A 19,139-nucleotide genomic window follows, 5' to 3' on the forward strand; every position below is an offset into this window, starting at 1 on the left:
GACTTTATTTCACTACAAATTGTCAGACATAACTCCTCCTGGGAAATTTCAGGATTTTTGTGGAATAAACAGTCTTTCTAAAATCAGTAGAGAACAATATGATTTATGTCAGCATGCTGAAACAGTTATTCTTTTCTATGGAAAATAATTATATCAAAATAAAATATTTGAAAATTGCTATTTCATAAATGTCAATAATTAGTTGAATTTAGCATGGCTCGACCATTTCTTTCTAGTAATCTAAAAACATGTGTTATCTATGCCAAATTTACATTTAATGTAGGTTACTTTATTGTTTTTAAGATGTAGTTATGTACTTTTGGTTTATATTTTTCTATTTTCCCCCCAGTAATTTAATGTTGAAGAATATACAAATCATTCTGTTTTGATAACTTCCTTTAGCCATCATGTTAAAGTGATAAATTCTCTTAGTTTTCTTTCATCTGTGAATGGGTAGATCTCCTTTTCCTTCCTGAAGGATATTTTCACTCAATATAGGATTCTGAGTTGACAGGTGCTTTTTTGTTTGGTTGTTTTTTTTTTTTTTTTTCCCATCAGCACTTGAAAAATGTTCTGCCACTTCCTTCTGACCTCCAGAAGAGTGTGAGAAATCCATTGCCATTTCATTGTTTTCCCTATAGGTACAATGTCTTTTTCTCTTTCACTGCTTTCCAGATATTTTCTTTGTCTTTAGTTTTCACAAGTTTGACTATGATGTGTCTTCATTTGTATTTCTATAGACTCATCTGGTTGGGAGGTTCACTTAAGTTCTTGGACTGCAGATTTATGGTTTTTCTACCAAATTTGGGGAGCTTTATCCTATTATTTCTTTTCTTTTTTTCTCTTTGAGGAAGATTAGCCCTGAGCTAACATCTGCTGCCAATCCTCCTCTTTTTGCTGAGGAAGACTGGCCCTGAGCTAACATCTGTGCCCATCTTCCTCTACTTTATGTGTGGGATGCCTACGACAGCATGGCTTGCCAAGTGGCGCCATGTCTACACCTGGGATCCGAACCGGCGAATCCTGGGCCACCAAAGTGGGACGTGTGAACTTAACTGCTGCATCACCAGGCCAGCCCCATATCCTATTATTTCTTTGAGTGCTTACTTACTTCTCTTCAACTCTGATGACATGATATTAGATTTTATTGTCATCTCATCACTCTTTACTTTCTATTCATTTTTTAATTCTACTTTTTCTTTGTTGTTCAGATTAAATTTCTATTTTTCTGTTTTTAATTTTGCTGATTCCTCTGTCCTTCATATCTGCTGCTGTGCCTATCCTTTGAGGGTTTTTATCTTTAAATATTGGTTATTGTATTTCTCAGTTCTAAAATTTCCATTGGTTTCTTCTTTATGTTTTCTATTTCTTTACTGAAAGGCTTGATTATTTTTTTATTTATTTACTTTTTTATGTGAGGAAGATTGGCCCTGAGCTAAAATCTGTGCCAACTTTCCTCTGTTTTATGTCGGATGCTGGGATCCAAACCTGCAAACCCCGGGCCATGGAAGTGGAGTGAATGAACTTAACCACTACACCACCCAGCCAACCCTGAGAGTCTTTATTTTTTTTAATTTATTTCAAGCATGATCATTGAAGCAGGTTTATGATGACTGCTCTAAAGTATGTCAGATAATTCTAACATTTCTGTCACCATTCTGTTGGCATCTCTTGATTGTCTTTTCATTCTGTTTGAGATCTTCCTGCTTCTTGGTATTCTGAGTGATTCTTAATTGAGATCTAGACATTTTAGTTCTTATGTGGTTAGAGTTGAAAGGTTAAAATTTTTGTTTTAACTTGCTTTTTCTTCTAACATAGTTCAAGAGCCTCATTACAGTTTTGTGATTTAGAGTCCCTGCTCAGCTTTTGGGACATGGATGGAGGAGGGGCTAGAGTTTTATTCTTGGGATTTGACTGTTATTTTCCAAAAGCTTTCTGTCTCTCTAGGCTGCCTCTCTCTTGGCTCTTCGGCTAGAGAGGCAGACTTTTGGGAGCTTTTGCTGTCTGTACCTATTAGCATTTCCAGGTTGCTGGATCCCCCAGCACCCATTCTGGGGTTTAGGAGGCAATAAGAAAACCCTGGACCTTACTGTCGTGTTGTTTATCAGGTCACATGAGTCCTAGCTGGTCCACCTTCTTCTCTCCAATTTTCAGAATTCTCTTGTGTTCGTTTTATATATAATGTTCACAGTTTTTTATACTTAGAGGTGAAATAGAAAAAAGTACAAATGCTCCATTTTCCTGGAAGTGAAAATTCCTTTGTTTCTGTTTTCTAACTTCTTTCTCTTTCGTGCATTTTTCTTCCTTTTTCATTAGGTTCAAGAAAATGTACAATTAATTGCTGAAACCTTTTTATGATGGCTGATTTTAAATCCTTATCAAATAATACTCATATCATATTCTTCTTGGTGTTGGTGTCAGTTATTGTCTTTCTCCTTCAAACTGAGGTTTTCCTGGCTCTTCATATGACAAGTGATTTTCAACTGTGCCTTGGACATTTGGTTATTATGTTAGGAGAAGCTTGATCCTATATGAATCATCTATTTTGGCAGACAGTTGCCCTGTTTAGGTTCAGCATGTACATTCTAACAGGTTTCGTGGCTATAGTTCCAGTGACTATAGTTTTGTCCCCTGGCAGTGCCATTCGGTCCTGCTTTATTTGTGTGGTGACCCAGGGACTCCTGTTCAGCCTCTGCTGGTGCCATCTGCAGAGACAGAAGGAACTTCCATGAGCCTCCTGCTGTCACTGAGCAACCTTTGGAGGGAGGTAGGCAAAGCCACTGGGCCTATGTACCCTTAGGCCTCTGTATGGAAAGCAGAAAGATACAGAGCTTGCTGCTGCTGCCACTGTCAGCATCTTGGGCTGCCTGCTGGTACCCTAGTTGAGCCAGGTCTGAGATGGCCCACCAGGACTTTGTTGTTACAGTTGCTGATAGATTGACCCACCCACTGGGACTGGGGTTACAAAGCTTGGCCTGGGATGGTCAGGACTTCACTGTGACCTCTGCTACAGGTAGGCCAGATTGTCCAGTAGTGCCACGAGTTTTGAGCAGGGCTGGAATGAATTCAGTCTTTGCTTTTATTGCTGCTATTACCAGTGGATCCAACTTCCAGCAGCAGCCAAGTGATAAGTCAGAGCTGGGGCTCTGCACTAGGTCTCTGTTGGACTTCTGCTTTCCAGATCCTGTAACCAGGGAGCACAGGCTACTCTTGCTTCTTTGCTTGTTTCATTTTTGTGCTTTTGCTATGACTGTTGGTGGTTGGGTGTTACAGGCCTCTCCACCACCTGGTCCAGAGGTATATTGGAGATAAAAAGAAAATACAGGGAGGTCACCACATTGTAGTTTCTCATGTCTTGGATTCCAAGACAGTCTGACAGCTTTGAGTCCCTTTATCAGTGTCAGTTTAATACTTTGCAAGGTATTTAGTTGTACTAAGAGGAGGAAGAGCAGGGGAAAATAAGTCTATACTATCACGTTCAGCACCTGAAATAGACCCAATCCCATTTCGATATGTCCTTGCGTGCTATGTAACTTTCATTCTTGTGAAATCTTTGCTTTGATCTTATGACGGCACTATTCTTCCAGGCTTGCTGTTTATGCCCAAATAAGGTAGGCATATGTTATTTTTTTCCCTTTGCATGTTTCATGTAGATTTAACCCTTTGTATTTGAAGTTGATAGTTTCATATGGGTGATAAAGGAACTCATTAGTCCATGAGTTTGCTTTATTTCTTTATGTATTTTTGCATGTTTTCCTGATTGTTTGAAACTCCTTTACTTGAGACCAGCTCCCTTGGGTTGGAATTATGTCCTGTTCTGAGTTAACAGCCCCTCGAGTTTGGGAGAGAGGATATTCACCTTGGTAAGAAAACAAGAAAGAATGAGGAATAATTATAATTTATTTAATGGATTGCTATATGCTTTTCTCTACACAAACATATCTTTTTCAGTCCATTGATGACTATCTCAATATTTCAACTTCACTGTTTACAAAATAGAATCAGCGAGAGAGAAAATAGAAGATTCCGATTGGCCAGGAGTTAATGTTTGACCTGTATTATCTTTCCATCTGCAGTAGCAGCTTCTATCCTAAGGTAAATACATCTGTTGTCCCTTGACCATCAAGTCTTTTGTTATTTTCTTTTCTGTAAACGAGGCAACTGAAGGGAGGCTCTTTGGAATTTCCTCCAATTAGTCCCAGCAACACTGGTATTGTCTTTTTGGCAAGGATATATTATCTCCTGTTATTTGGGATGTTTATAATATTTATTTAAACCTTATTCCTTTACTGAAGATACAGATTTCCATTTTATATGTCCTTCTCTGTTCCTCATGTTGGGTGTTAAGATGATCATTTTGTGAACATAGTGAGTGTTGCATTTAACACTCGTTTACAACAAGTGTTTATTGAGCACTTTTGTGCTCATCACTAATGTATGCTTTAGATAAAAAGTAAAACACTTCTTTGAGGGAGACATACAATAACAAAGCAATTAAAATACACAATATAATTAGAGATAATCAAACACTATTTAAGCCAGGGTGATAAATGATAATTGAGAAAAACACCTACTTTAATGAGAGTGATCTGGAAGGACCTCTGTGGGGGGATGATGTCTCTGTAGAAAGTATCTAATGACCATGTGAAGACTTGGGTGGAAGGATCCCAGGTAATGGAGAGAGTGTGTACAAAGTCTCTGTGTCAGGAAAGAATGTGGCTGGTACCAGGATCCACATGAGCATTAGTAGGGAGGAGAGAGTAGAGCAGTCAGGGGGACATAGTTTTAAAGATGGACAGGGACAGAGCATGTAGGGCCCCAAGAATCAAGATAAAGATTTGAGATTTATTTTACTAGAATTCATACCATGCTTACTTTTGGTGTATTTTTACCTTGTGCTTTATGTATTATAAAGATACATTAAAATATTTCCTGAGGGTTCAGTCCTGTGGCATAGTAGTTAAAGTTTGGTGTGCTCCACTTCAGTGGCCCAGGTTTCTGGTTTGGATCTCAGGTGCCTACCTACACCACTCATCAGCCATGCTGTGGTAGCAACCCACATATAAACTGGAGGAAGACTGGCACAGATGTTAGCTCAGGGCTAATCTCCCCAAAAAAAAAAATTTCCTGAAAGAAGGCAAAATTTTAAAAATGGTTAATGCATTAGCTAAATTACTGTTTAAACTAGATATGAACCAATATTTCCTTTATCATACTTGACTGCACAGAAGGTAGATTTTTCTCACCAGATTGACGTTTCCATGAAAACAGTTATGTTATTTTCCAGACTCTAGTACACTGCTGATATACATGGTCATTATGCAGTAAAATTAAGGTTTTGGAACACCAATAAAAAATGAGTGAAAAATACATTTCTGTTAGTAGTCAGTAAGACAGATAAAAATAGGAAATAATCTTTACAAAAATCTGTATTAGATAAAATATCTCTATTTCTAGCACTAGAGTTCAAATTCCTGTTGAAAATAAATATAAATGCAAAATGATATATTAAGAAAGAACTTTTGAAATGCATCTGTGAACTGGCAAAAAAAGTAAGGAATACCAAGGCCAAAATCTAAATGAAAGCTATAACTCAGAGATATAAAATAAGTCGTGAAACTGACATTCACCTTGAAGTCATTTGTCAAATTTAGTGAACTCATGAATAGTTTTTCACAATGTCTCAAGCCTTGGGGCTAGCAGATAAAGCTCAGGACCCACACACAGTGGGAAAGGTAACAGGAAACTTCGAAACTCTGGGACTCCAAAGACTGCTCCCTCAATAAATTTGATTTAACTCCTTCTGCACATTCCTTGTCTCCACTCCCACAGCCATTAGGGATCACTTGAATTCTAGCTTGCACTGACTACATCCATGGCACTGACTGTGAAAGAAAAAAAGAAATGGAAAAAAATCTGTCATAAGAAATCTTCAACACAACCAACTATAAACTGTGTCGTTCCACTAAATTCATATAATTTTTGTGGTCCAAAAAAACAGTCCAAGTGTGTTTTTTAATATAACCCCAGACTGGTGACCCTAAGTTCTTGACAGAAGCAAATACGAGCCAGCTTTGAAAGGAATCATCCTCAAATCAGTCCTCCAAAAAAAAAAAAATAGACATAAACATACGACCTAACTAACCTAAATCATTTCTGGAGGAATAATAATTCAACTCACAAGTGAAAAAAACTATAACTAAAAGCATAGTCTTTTTGTTTTGTTGTTTAAGGTATCCAATGTGATGATTTAATATATATATAGATTGTGAAAAGATTACAACAATCATGATAATTAACACATTCATCACCTCAAATAGTTATTATTAATTTTTTGGGGGGGAGTGAGAATACTTATGATCTACTCTCTTAGCGAATTTCAAGTATCCAATACAATATTATTAACTATAGTCACCATGCTATGCTGTAGATCCCAGGAACTTACTCCTTAAAAAAGAAGGAAATCTTGCCATTTGCAAAATGTGGATGAACTTAGAAAACATTATGCTAAGTGACACAAGCCAGACACAGGAATACGAGCACTACATGATATCATTTATATGTGCAATATATTAAAAAGTCAAATTTAGAGAAACATAGAGTAGAATGGTGGTTTTCAGGGGCTGGAAGTGGGGTAAATGGGGAGGTGTTGGTCAAAGGGCACAAACTTTCAGTTAAAAGATGAGTAAGTTCTAGAAATCTAAAGTACAGCCTGATAACTTAGTTAGTAACAATATGTTGTATACCTGAGAAAAATAAAAGCATAGTTTTTTTAATACAAAAAGTCATAGACAAATCCATCTTTAAAATGAGAAATCTTATTACATCTCTTAGTAATCAGGTCAGTCTAACTAAAAAACAACAAAATTACACAGCAAATTAGAAGAATGGAATTAAAATTTTTGATCTGTTAGTATATGTAACATTCTAAAACCAGTAATTATGGAAGACATGGAACATTTGTGAAAATTAACTGAGCAGTGTTTAGGATTTATATGTTATAGAACATACTTTCATACCACAGTGCAATTAAATTATACGCTTAAAAATATGTATAATAATATAATAAGAAATGTGTAGACAGTATGGATTATCTTTTTTTTTAACCCATGAATCAAATAGAAAATCATAATGGAACTTAGAAAATCTTCAAAACTAAAAAATCATGAAAATATTGCATATGGTAACTTTTGAAAAATAGTAAAATAATCTAATATCTGTGGTCGTAAATGCTTGTATTAACAAAAGAAAAAGAAAGGAAATATTAGTCAGCAAAACATCTATCTCAAGACGTCAGTGGATACAACAGTAAAATAAATTTCATAGGCAATAAAATTCAGTTATCTAGCATTTGGTTTTGGGTAGGTGTTCCTGTGTGGTAGGAGGCCTCCTGACAGACAGGGGCTCCAGAATTCCCTTGGTCTAGTTGTCACCTGCATGTAGTCAGTGGAGAGGAAAAGAATGCGCAAGGAAAGCTGATCCTCTTCTTAAGTACCTTGGCCTCAGGGGGGCACACAAACATCTGTTCGCATGTTTCTGACAAGAGCTAGTCACATGTTCCCACCTGGCCAGTTGCTTACAAGTGTTAACTCTTTACTTTTGATATTCGTTTGCCAGCTCTGCCACATTCTAGAAATGCAAGATTTATTTCTCAATACAAAATCAATTAAGAGAAACCAAATGTTAATGGATTACAAATTTTTTTTATTATAAACTCTGGGTTACTATGCAATAATTCAGAAGCTTAAGGAGAAGAGAAGGTGACTGCCCCAGGCTGTGGTAAGGGACAGGTGCTTACCCAGAGATGTCACTGTGCTGAGATTGAACAAGAGTGTTTGCTTTACCTAAACAACAAATTGCAGGAGATTTTGGTGCTTGATTAATAAAATACTGGAAAGAAATCCAGAAACATTCCCGTTATCCAAAGAAGAGGAAAAATTGAGAAGTGTACATTACTGGACATTGAGATTTTTTATAAAGTTATGATTGTTAAAATTTATTAAGGCTAATGCCATATTGGCTCCAAAAGAGACAAAGATTAGGATGGAATAACATAGAGTCCAACCAGACTCAAGCATATGACAACACTGGATGTATAATAAAGATGGACAGGAAAGCAAAAAGAAAGAAATTTTTCAGTGAATGTTGCTAAATCAGTTGGATATCCATATGGGTGAAAACAAACAAACAAAAACAAAAAATAACAATAACTCTTACATCAAACCATATAAAAAAATTAACTATGGTAAGACTAAAACCTAAATAAGAAAAGTAAAACAATAAATCTTTTTGGAGATGATTTTGGACGTTATCTTCATAACCTCAAAGTCGAAAAAGATTACTGAAACAGGACCCCAAAAGACTAACCACTAAAAATAGATAGATTAGACTCCCTTAAAAATTATGAAAACTGTTCTTCATGAGAAAACTTAAGAAAATGAAAAAATAGACACACAAAACCACCAGGTCTAACACATATGTGATATATATCATAATAAAGGGCCATCAACAGATGGACAATAGAATGGGTAAATCAGTTTTTTACAGTCAGAAATGAAATGCTCTATGGCAATGAAAATGAATGAATTACTGGTACCTATAGATAACTCTTATAAGCACAATTTTAAGAGGAAGAAGCTAAACAAATAAATGTGGAGTGTATAGGTTTAGGTATTTACAATTCAGAAACAGGCAAAACAAATCACTCTTGTGTAAATCCAATATACTGTTTGCTTCTGTGTAGAAAGTAAAGGATAGAGATTGTCAGGGGGCATCAATCAGTTTTGAGGGTGCTGAAGACATTAGTTTCTTGACCTGAATAGTGTTTCCATGAGTGATAATTCATGGTGCAATATATTTGTTTGTAGGTACCTTTATGTACGCATACCTTACTTAATAAAGAATGTGGTTGGCTTGTTTTATGCAATTGAAAACGAGAGAGGTAAGGTCGGACTGCAGGCTACTTTTGATTATTAAATCAATAGTGTTAAGAAGGAACATTTTTTCCTTTTCTAATCTCCATGTATCAATTACTGCTATAGCCTAATAGCTCATGATTCCGATATTTCTCTTAACAGCTCCCAGAAGTATGCACTTCATCCTTCATGTTTGACAGAATGACAGTATCTTTCTCCTAGCACACGCAGAACAAATCCTGAGATTCAAAGTAATTGATTCACATCCCATGCCTATCACAGAAACAAAAATGTGGCAAAAAGCAAACATGAAACGATTGGCTTCACCCAGCTCTAGATCTGGATGTCTAATTAGCTTAAGCACAATCTCTTGGTGCCTTGATGGGACAAGAGGGCTACTGGGAAGGGGTGATGGGAAGGAAAATTATTAGACTTCAGTTAACATATGTCCCATTTAGAAATTATAGAAAAGAAAACAAATTGGTTCTATTTACACCAATTACGTTCTCAAAGCCAAGTGAACCAAATGGCAATTATTTTAATATATTGAATATTATGATCTCACCAACTTTAAAAAATGCAATTCTAAGTACAAAATGGAAAATGGAGTATATTGATACTTGCTAGACATGATTCCATTCTGCTCTTAAAATGACTCTTAGAGGGGCTGGCCCCGTGGCCGAGTGGTTAAGTTCGCGCGCTTCGTTAGTTCGAATCCTGGGCGCGGACATGGCACTGCTCATCAGACCACGCTGAGGCAGCGTCCCACATGCGACAACTAGAAGAACCCACAACGAAGAATACACAACTATGTACCGGGGGGCTTTGGGGAGAAAATGGAAAAAATAAAATCTTTAAAAAAAAAAAAATGACTCTTAGAAAATGTATCACACTTTTTATCCATGCACAATGCCATTAAATGGAAACTATTGCTATGGAAAAATTAAATATAAGGTTAACAAAATTAATCCACATAGGGAGCATTTAAACCACAGCTATACCAAATTAATATACGGTTTCACATTTGGTGGCAAGAGTAACCACATTAGTGGCATTAATGAACTGTGTGTAACTAAGCTCTCCTTTCACACTAGAAAGTGCTTGTAATTTATTGAGGTCTTCAGGAATTAAGCAGGAGTCACCTCTTGAGTTAATCTGCAAGAAAAACTTGTGGTGCTATTAGATTTCAAATCCACCCATGTCAAGTCATTGTTATTGGTTTCTACCTTATCACACATGCTAAGATCAAAAGGGGCTTTTGAGAAAATGTAATAATGCATGTTTAAATACACTTGAGATATTTAAAAACATTTTTTAAATAGCAAATGAGAATAAATCTACAATTTCCATATAATTGAGGGGCTTGTGTGCTTCTTAGAACTAGAAATTGTTTTCTTCCCTCTTACTTTTGATTTTAAGAGAAATTAACTTAATACAGGTATAACTGTTAAGAACGTTAATAATCAATTATGTAATCAACCAGTATATTGAGAATAAACAAATTTTTAAACAAGGTGGAATTTTCTGAAAAATTTACTACCAGTTTTTTGAGCCAGAGCTTTAGTTGTGAGAAAGATGAAGAAAGCCAACTCACTATGATTAAATCTGCTGTAAAATATGATTAGAAGAGGAAAAGGAGAAACTTGGTTTTTAGATAACTATGGCTACTTGATCCATCGTTTTAGCATTTAATACTTTTATCATGTATTTTGCTTTATCCTTTCTATTTCAGATACTATTTGTCCCCATGTTATGGACCTGACAATTAGTCTTATCAACCAATATTACGATACTACTGCCCTCTTAAATGTCATTTTGATTGTGGTGTTATTTATACATACTATCAATGCAAATAATCCATAACCAATCTATAAATCAAAATCGGGATGAGTTTATTATGAACCAGACCTGAGGACCATATAGCCCAGAGAGTACTTTCACAAAGGAATGGAGCCCTCCAAAGAAGTGGGTGTGTACAGAATGGTTATATACCATCAGAAAGCATGTATCACATATGATTGGAATGTCCCTTTTACAATAGTCATGGGATTGCTTTGCTGGCACAGCATTTCCGCAATTCAGTGATCACAGCAGTTCAGCAGTCAATCCCTAGCCTAAGGAGAGCTGCTTATTCTTAAGGAAATGCCCATGTGGGGGAAGTTACATCCTTACCTTTAAGGACATTGTTCTTGTCTTTGGAACACAGCAAATACTTAAAGCAGATATACAATGCATGCTCAATGGCCACGTTAGTCCATTTTGGAAAAACAAGTTCAGGCAAAATTAGTTTTACACCAAAAGTCTTCTTCATATACTCCAATATATCCCATTGCTTGTCATTTATTTATCAATACTTAATTACACAGATGTTTGTAAATGGTTTTATTAAATATGCCGGAGAAAATAATCTTTTCATAAAATTATTTTTCTAGTAAAGTAAGCAAAATTATTTGGATCAACCCTCCAGCTGAAAATAATTGAATATACTGGATTAAACAGTTGAAGAACTGAGAGAATAATAAGAATTTACCAGTACAGAAGCTGAGAAGGCAAAATTCCAGATAAGTAAACTGATTCCCAGAGGCTACACACACACACACACACACGGGAGAGAGATAACAATAAAGCAAATTACGCAAAAGGTAAACAATTATTTAGTCTTGGTAAAAAGCGCAAGAGAGTTTCTCAAACTATTCTCACAACTTTTATAAAAAATAAATTTAAAAGGTTACATTTCTAACCAAACCAAGCCACAACAGAAAAAAACAAAAAAGGAGTGGATCACTACTTTTAACATGGTCTGTGTGTTGAAGAAAATTCTGTTGACCTCAGTATACTCTAAGAAAGATTATCTTTTAGGTAATGTTTAAGCTACTTGCTTGAATAGAAAAAGAAAAAAAAAGAAAAAAATGACTTTTAAATATCTAAAAATGTTTAAAAACTATAACGGTAATGCCTAGAAAAAATATGCAAAATATTATATGTACATAATATTTTAAACTTCTAGGTACAACGATAATGTATAAGTGCAGAGGGAGATATATAGAGTTCAAATATTCTAAGGCCCTTTGTTATATGACAGAGCAAGATCAGACTTCTACAGGAAGTCAGCTTGGAAACTTCACTCATAATGTATCCTATTAGATCACAGTTCCAAAAGCTCTCTCCTTGTCTGCAATCTGTAAGGATCACCTTGATATTTTTCACTTTCTTATGCAATGAAATTTTACCGCGACAGATTCCTTTCAGGGGCCAACCCTAAACCTTATATTTGTGTTTCTTATGTCATCTAGAATAGGAGCACAAGTCTCCTGTCCTGTCACATCTTAACTATAAACTCTTGGAAGGTGTGCAGAAGAGCATGAGCCTCCTGCGATTCCAACGGGATTTGCGCCTCCCCCGGCAGACGTTGCCTTCGTTAGCATCCCGCCGTCCCTCACTTCAGCCCGTGCTTCTGCTTCTTGATGTTCCACTCTAGGACACACAGTGAGAAACCTGGCGGACTAGACCTGTGAGATGGACAGCCTCAGAGCAGCAAGTGAAACAGAGAATCAGTCACCCTAGCAATAATAAGCAACACTACTTGATGGTGTCTGAATTACCCGGGTAATTGCCAGGATAGATTCCAATGCCGGTTCTAGGAGAAAACAAGGAAATGTGGTCCACCTACTCAAACTGGCTGTGTGCCCGCCTCAAAAATATTTGATCAGAGGTTATTTCCCCTCTTCTAATATTTAAACAGTCTGGGTGTGGCTGCCCTGAGCATGTTTAACTAAAAATCCGAGGACTTATACGTGTCGGAGAGGTAAGACACAAGCAGACTCGCCACATCTACCAGCTGCGCTTTGCAGCAACGCCTCTATTTGCTGTGTGTCCAGGGCTGGGATGGGGTGTTTGGGCAGAGGGAATAGGCGGGTGAAACAAGAAAGGGGACAAGTAGTGCAGGTTCTGTCCTGAAAGATGCTGTTGGATAGTAGCAGTTCTTGAGTAAGTTCATCCTCAGCCCTTAACCTCTCTTTGTTTTGCCAAGGACTGTCACTAAAACCAGTCAAGTGGTAGTGTCTGTGTATGTGTGAGCATGTGTGTGTTTGTGTGTGTGTGGTGTGTATTCAACTTCAGGCTTAACACCTGTCGCAAACACAACATGCTCTATCACCTTCCCTCTTTACAACGCTCCATTCTTACTTGTTTCTCTTTCTCCTTCATCCTTAACATTAACTTTGATTCCCCAACACCATAGGAACTCGTAAAGTGTTTGATATACAGAATTAAAATGCATATATCCTTATAAATTATGAAGTCCTGTTTTCTGAGCCAATGTGTTTTAAATTTACATGACTGGAATATGCTATAATTGTTAAAAAATAATTCTACTTTTAAATCTATTCTTATATTCCTTAATTCATTTAAGATGACTTTCTAACATAGTAAGTAGTTATTAGATTCCAAATAACTGATTTCTGTAAGTACTAATTTTTCAAGGAATGACGTAAAAAAGAAGCTAATAAACTAATATATAACTTGTGTCTATGACCTTTACAATCATGCTTCTGCCTCCACCACTTCCATGAAAGTCATCAATGAGTTTATGATTTTTTATATTCAGGGGCCTTTTCTTTAACCTTATATTTCACAACCTGTTTTTGGCATTTGACAATGTTGATAGTTACTGAAGAGAATATTAAGTTTGAAGTTATGGTTGATAACTTAAGATGATTGATAATGAATGCAGGTTGCCAGACAAATGCAGATGTTCAAATCCACACCAACTCATTGGTTTTAGGGCTTTCATGACATTACCTATGATGTGTGAATAAAAGAGACTGCCATTGGAAAGAGAGCAAGAGAGAGAGAGAGAGAAAATTCCTGAGGAAAATTTTAGCGTAAGCAGTACTGTAAGTCTACCCCATACGAGACCTGGGAACTCCCTGTTCCTATTTCTCAGGATTAAGTTTGGGGGGCATTGGTTTTAACAGGATCATTTAAAGAAGTTATTTGTCCTTTAGAGTTGGAGGGCTAACTTCTTGCCTCAGGAAATCTGGAAAACAGTATTCAATGGCCTATGAGATTCTTGGGAGTTAGAGTCAAGTTGAGATGCTACTGTATTTGACGGTCAGTCAAAGGATGCAATGAGTGTTTCCTTCAAACAAGGAGGGGATCACAACAGGAGAGAGCTGATGAGAGTCACAGTAAATTCGGCTCAGAAAGACCACCTGAAAAGCAACAGAAAAGCATTTAATAGTCTGCAAAGTGGCCTGCTGGAGATCCAGGAGTAAGGGAAGAGTGGAAGGCTGAATGAGTCATCACTCACGTCATTTGTAACCACAAGTACTCAGCAGAGAAAACTGGGGGTAATGTCCCCACAAAAATGCCAAAGATAGAGTCAGCAGATGTACACAGCCCCAACATCGTGTGACAGCTACACCCTTCTGTGAGACTAAGCTGTTTCTTCTTAGTCAGCTCTCACACTGGGCCCTACTCTGAAGGGGCCAGCAATGATAACTAGCAAATGAGAGGGATTTGAGGAAAAATGAGAACATAAGATTCATAACTCTTCTTTTGCCGCAGACGCTAAGGCTAGGGAAAAATATTATCCATCAAATTTAGGGTTTTCCTTATAGTTAGGTAACTGGGCATTTAAATTGAGATTCTATTTGCGATCTGAAATAGCGGTAGCGCTTTGGATGGAAGAACAGAAAAGTCATAGATTTGCCTCTCTCTCTCTGTCTTTTTTTTGTAGAAGAAAAAATCAATGTTAAAATGAAGAGTGAGAAATAACAATAAAGTTGTGATTTTTTTACCTCATGAAAGGGCATTGATTCAACGTAATGATTACATCTATTATTTATAAATTCTATTTCTTGTGATTCATGAATTTACCTATCTTGTTTCTCTGTGTTATATTGCTTTTTAAATAGCTTCTTTAGTCTCTAATTTATTATGTATCCTGCTAAATATAAATATTTAAAGCTTTTCCACTGTTATTATTTTCTTTTAGATCTCTCATCTGTGATCTCTGTCAGCAACATTGCTTCAGTTATTACTATTTTGTAAAGTATGCACATACTAAAAATGCCCACATCTGTGTTCCTTAATGTGAACTTGGGTACTTCCCATTCCAATGATAAGTAGATATCTATTTATCTGTGTGTATGTGTGTGTGTGTATACATATACATATATATATATATTTGTGTACCCATCTTGCCTCTCAATGTACCTAAATGTTAAGTTACTCTTATTTTCCTTAATCTTACTTTTCTTTGGTGTGTCTTATACAGTCACATGTCGCTTAATGACAGATGCGTTCTAGGTAATGTGTTCTTAGGCGATTTTGTCACTGTGCAAACATCATAGAGTGTACTTCTAGAATCTTAGACAGCATAGCCCACCACACATCTAGGCTATATGGTAGTAAACTTATGGGACCACAGTCATATGTCTGGTCAGCAGTTATTGACCAAAACGTCACTATGGGGGTACTTGATTGTTTATATATATACAAACTCTACTGCACTCCATTATTTTTCATGTAAAGTTTCAAATTATCTTTAATACTTTCATACTTATAATCAGAAGTTTTTAAACTATGTCTTGGCAATGGTTTAAAAAATCCATCATTTTCAATTTGTGTTCACTCTGCTTAACTCACTTCCTCTTATATGAGCAGTTCTTTTGTCTTATGGGTCCTTTTGATTTGGTCATAAATCACGCATATTTATGTCCAAATAATCTACCTTGAACAATGAGTTGCCACTTGCATGTTAAACGCATACAACAATTTGTATTTCATACTTTTTGTTTCCATCCAACAATATATTTAACATTCCATTTTGCATCATACTTCTTTATGAATGGAAATATCACAGCATAGAAAAATATTGTGCCATAGCGAATGCATCACACACTACAAGGTGATTTTTGGAACATTTTGGTTGCCAAGGTTGCTAGATGTTTTGCATTCATTGCATGTGACAGAACCACATAAGCCAAAGGAGAAATTCAGGAGAAAGGATTGAGAGAATTTTGTGATCTCCTTACGGTCAATAATAAGAAATCAAAAAGTAATGTCCTAAAGTGAAAAAATAATAGGTAGCTGTATAATACTGTTACTCAGAAAATGTTAGTAAATACTCAAAGTACTAAAAATATTTGAAAGGGGATCTTTCTGAGAATGACAAATGGTGATGGTGGAGTATAAGCTTAAGATGAGTATCCCTTTGTATAAAACTTTTGTAGAAAAATTAAAATTTAACTTCCATGTAATTTTAACAAAATGATTTGAATTTTGTATTTTAATGAAAAACAAATTAAAGAACATTAATATTGAGTGTACATCTTTGACAATATATATTAAGAATAAGTTTAAAAAATATTCATATATTTTTGGGGACTGTATATATACTATATATACACACACACATATATACATACTATATTACATGATGGTATAAAGCCCAAACAATTTAATCATTTTGATTTAGCCTTGGTAAAAATTATGGTCTTGTTGTTACACTGGGCTACCAGTTATACTCAAGAAGTCCTTTAAAAAATGTAGGCTTTACACAAGAGGCTTGGAGAAGAAAATATACTAGTAAACAAAAACAGTGTGTTTTTATTTTATTAAAAAAAGTTCTTTTTAAAGATTGGCACCTGTGCTAACATCTGTTGCTAATCTTTCTTCTTTTTCCTTCTTCTTCTCTCCAAAGCCCCCAGTACATACTCGTATATTCTAGTTGTAGGTCCTTCTGGTTGTGCTACTGAAACAGTGTGTTTGTAATGATAAGAGAGGGATTAGAGAATATTTGCATACCTGTTATCAAAAAATAAAATGTATATAAACCTAAATTTAAACTTTATTTTCCTAAAAGCTTCTTCTGTTTGTTTACTAAAAGAAATAAAAAGAAAAAGAAGACTGTCTACTCTTTTTGGAAGTCTGCTGTTTTCTTCTCTTACTGTTTATGGTTGTTGTTAACTTAATTCTCCTTCTGAGAATAACTAGAAATGCTGGAATATATCACATATATTATTATATATAATATATATATCATCAAAAGTATCATATATATGTATAGATATGTGTGTGTATATATAATATGTGGTATAATATTTTTGAAAATGAGAACAACACAAAGACCCAGAAACCTTATAGTACAAATTTAAAACAAGCTTTTCAATTTCTACAGAAAGATCCTGGTGGGATTTTGTTTGGAATCACATTAAATCTACAGGTCCATTTCATTAGAACTGATATCTTATCTATATTTAGTTCCTCCTTTAATTAACATAGTGTATCACTACATTTATTTGGCTCTTCATGGACTTTTCAAATCAATGTTTTTTTGTTTTCATCATACAAGTCTTGAACATATTTTGTCAGATTTATACCTAAACTTTTAATCTTTGGGAGATTATTCTAAGTGTACTTTATTTAATGCAAATTCTAATTGCCGATATGTAGAAATACATATATACAAAATGATTTTTGTATAATGACCTTGCATGGTGTGAAGTTGAAAAAAGTCATATATTAGGTCTAATCACTTTTTGTAGATGCTTTGAGGATTCTCCATAGTGAATTATGTTGCCTGTGAATAAAGACAGCTTTATTTATTCTTTTCTACGTGGATAATTTTTATTTTATTTCTTGCCTTATTGCAATGCATACAACCTCAGATACAATAGTGAATAGACATGAGGAGAGTTGACATCTTTCTGTTGTTCCTGAACTTAGGAGGAAAACATCCAATCTGTCACCATTATTTGGTTAGCTATTTTTTGTAGATTGTGCTTTATCAGATTTTTGAGAACATTGCTTTCTATTCATACTTTGATAAGAGTTCTTATCATAAATTGATGCCATATTTTGTCAAACGCTTTTTTGCTTTTATTGAAATTGTAATATTTTATGTACATGTTGTTGGATTCAACTTGCTAATATCAAAATAACCACATATGTTAATATGATCAATGATTTCATTAGAAGAGTCTTAGTTATCAGTGAATTGTTTTACTCATGGTAGCAGAAAATGTTTGAAAGTTCTACTTTTTTTCATATCAAGAAATACTACCAACTATTTTTCTTGATTTACAATCTCATTTTGTACATTTTTGTGAAAATATCTGCCAGACACCCGAACATGAATAACTTTCGTTTATTTGTCAGGTGTTTTATCAAATAAAAATAGTATTCCAAGAAAAAGTTATTTTGATTAGTGGTCCTCCTCTAGTCCTGGGTTCAGCAAACTTTTTTGTGAAGAGCCGGATAGTAAATGTTTTAGGCTCTTTCGTCAATAGAGTGTCTACCACAGATGCTCTATGGTGCTGGGGTAGCATAATTGCAGCTTTAGATTCTATGTAAACAAGTGAGCATGAATGAGTTCCAATCAACACTTATTTGTAAAAATAGATGATGAGTCAGCTTTGGTCCATGGGCCACAGTTTGTCAAGCCCTGCTCTAGACAGCTATTATAGTTTGGAACGCAGCAGAAGTATGCTATGTGTACTTCCCATTTTATCACAAATGATATTAAGATATTTATTCAAGGGTTGAATTTCAATGAATGTATTTAACTTTTACTAATTCAGCAAAGGCATTCGTAAAAGAAATTCTTAATTGGTATATTATTTTTTTACTGAATCTTTAGTAAGAACAGACAATGGCTGCACATCTCTGAAACCACTGTGTTCATTCAAGCTAAAGCAATAAGTTTCACTCACCATTGCCTTTTTTGCTATTAAGGAAAATGTCAAAATCAGAAAAAAAATTTTTAAGAAATTAGTTTTGATCTCATGAATACTCTGAATTAATGATCTGTTTAACTTATGAATACTGTAAAATTCATTAAAAATAAATCACCGGTATATTTTATCTGAGTATTGGCTAGCTAAGTATTAGAAACAACTTATAGAATTCGTTGTATTAAATTTTCCAAAAACAAAAATCACGTAATTGTCTTAATAGATACTGAAAAATATAACAGTAATCATAGTAAAATGGAAAATAAGTACCTTCTTTAACTTTATGAAAAGTTTACACCTGAAACCAAAACTAGCATTACGCTTAATGGTGATTTACAATAATAATGTCAATTAAAGTCAGAGAAAGGAATATATTCTCACCATTATTTAAGAGTGTTCTGAATGTATTTCCCAATGTAATTAGTCAACACAGAAAAATGTTTATAATGTTCCATATAACATTTGAAAAAGAGAAAAAAAAATT

General features: G+C 35.0%; 2 long non-coding RNA genes across 3 annotated transcripts in view; both read left to right on the forward strand.

The window, feature by feature from the left end:
* The window catches only part of LOC138918549 (uncharacterized), a 141,479-nt gene that overhangs the window by 43,293 nt on the left and 79,047 nt on the right, over positions 1-19,139 (forward strand). The window lies entirely within an intron of this gene.
* On the forward strand, positions 314-17,537 carry LOC138918550 (uncharacterized). The gene is made up of 2 exons (XR_011428041.1): positions 314-4,095; positions 11,348-17,537. It is a non-coding gene; the product is annotated as an uncharacterized lncRNA (long non-coding RNA).

The sequence above is a fragment of the Equus caballus genome, chromosome 17 (assembly GCF_041296265.1).
Source record: "Equus caballus isolate H_3958 breed thoroughbred chromosome 17, TB-T2T, whole genome shotgun sequence".
Classification (NCBI taxonomy): domain Eukaryota; kingdom Metazoa; phylum Chordata; class Mammalia; order Perissodactyla; family Equidae; genus Equus; species Equus caballus.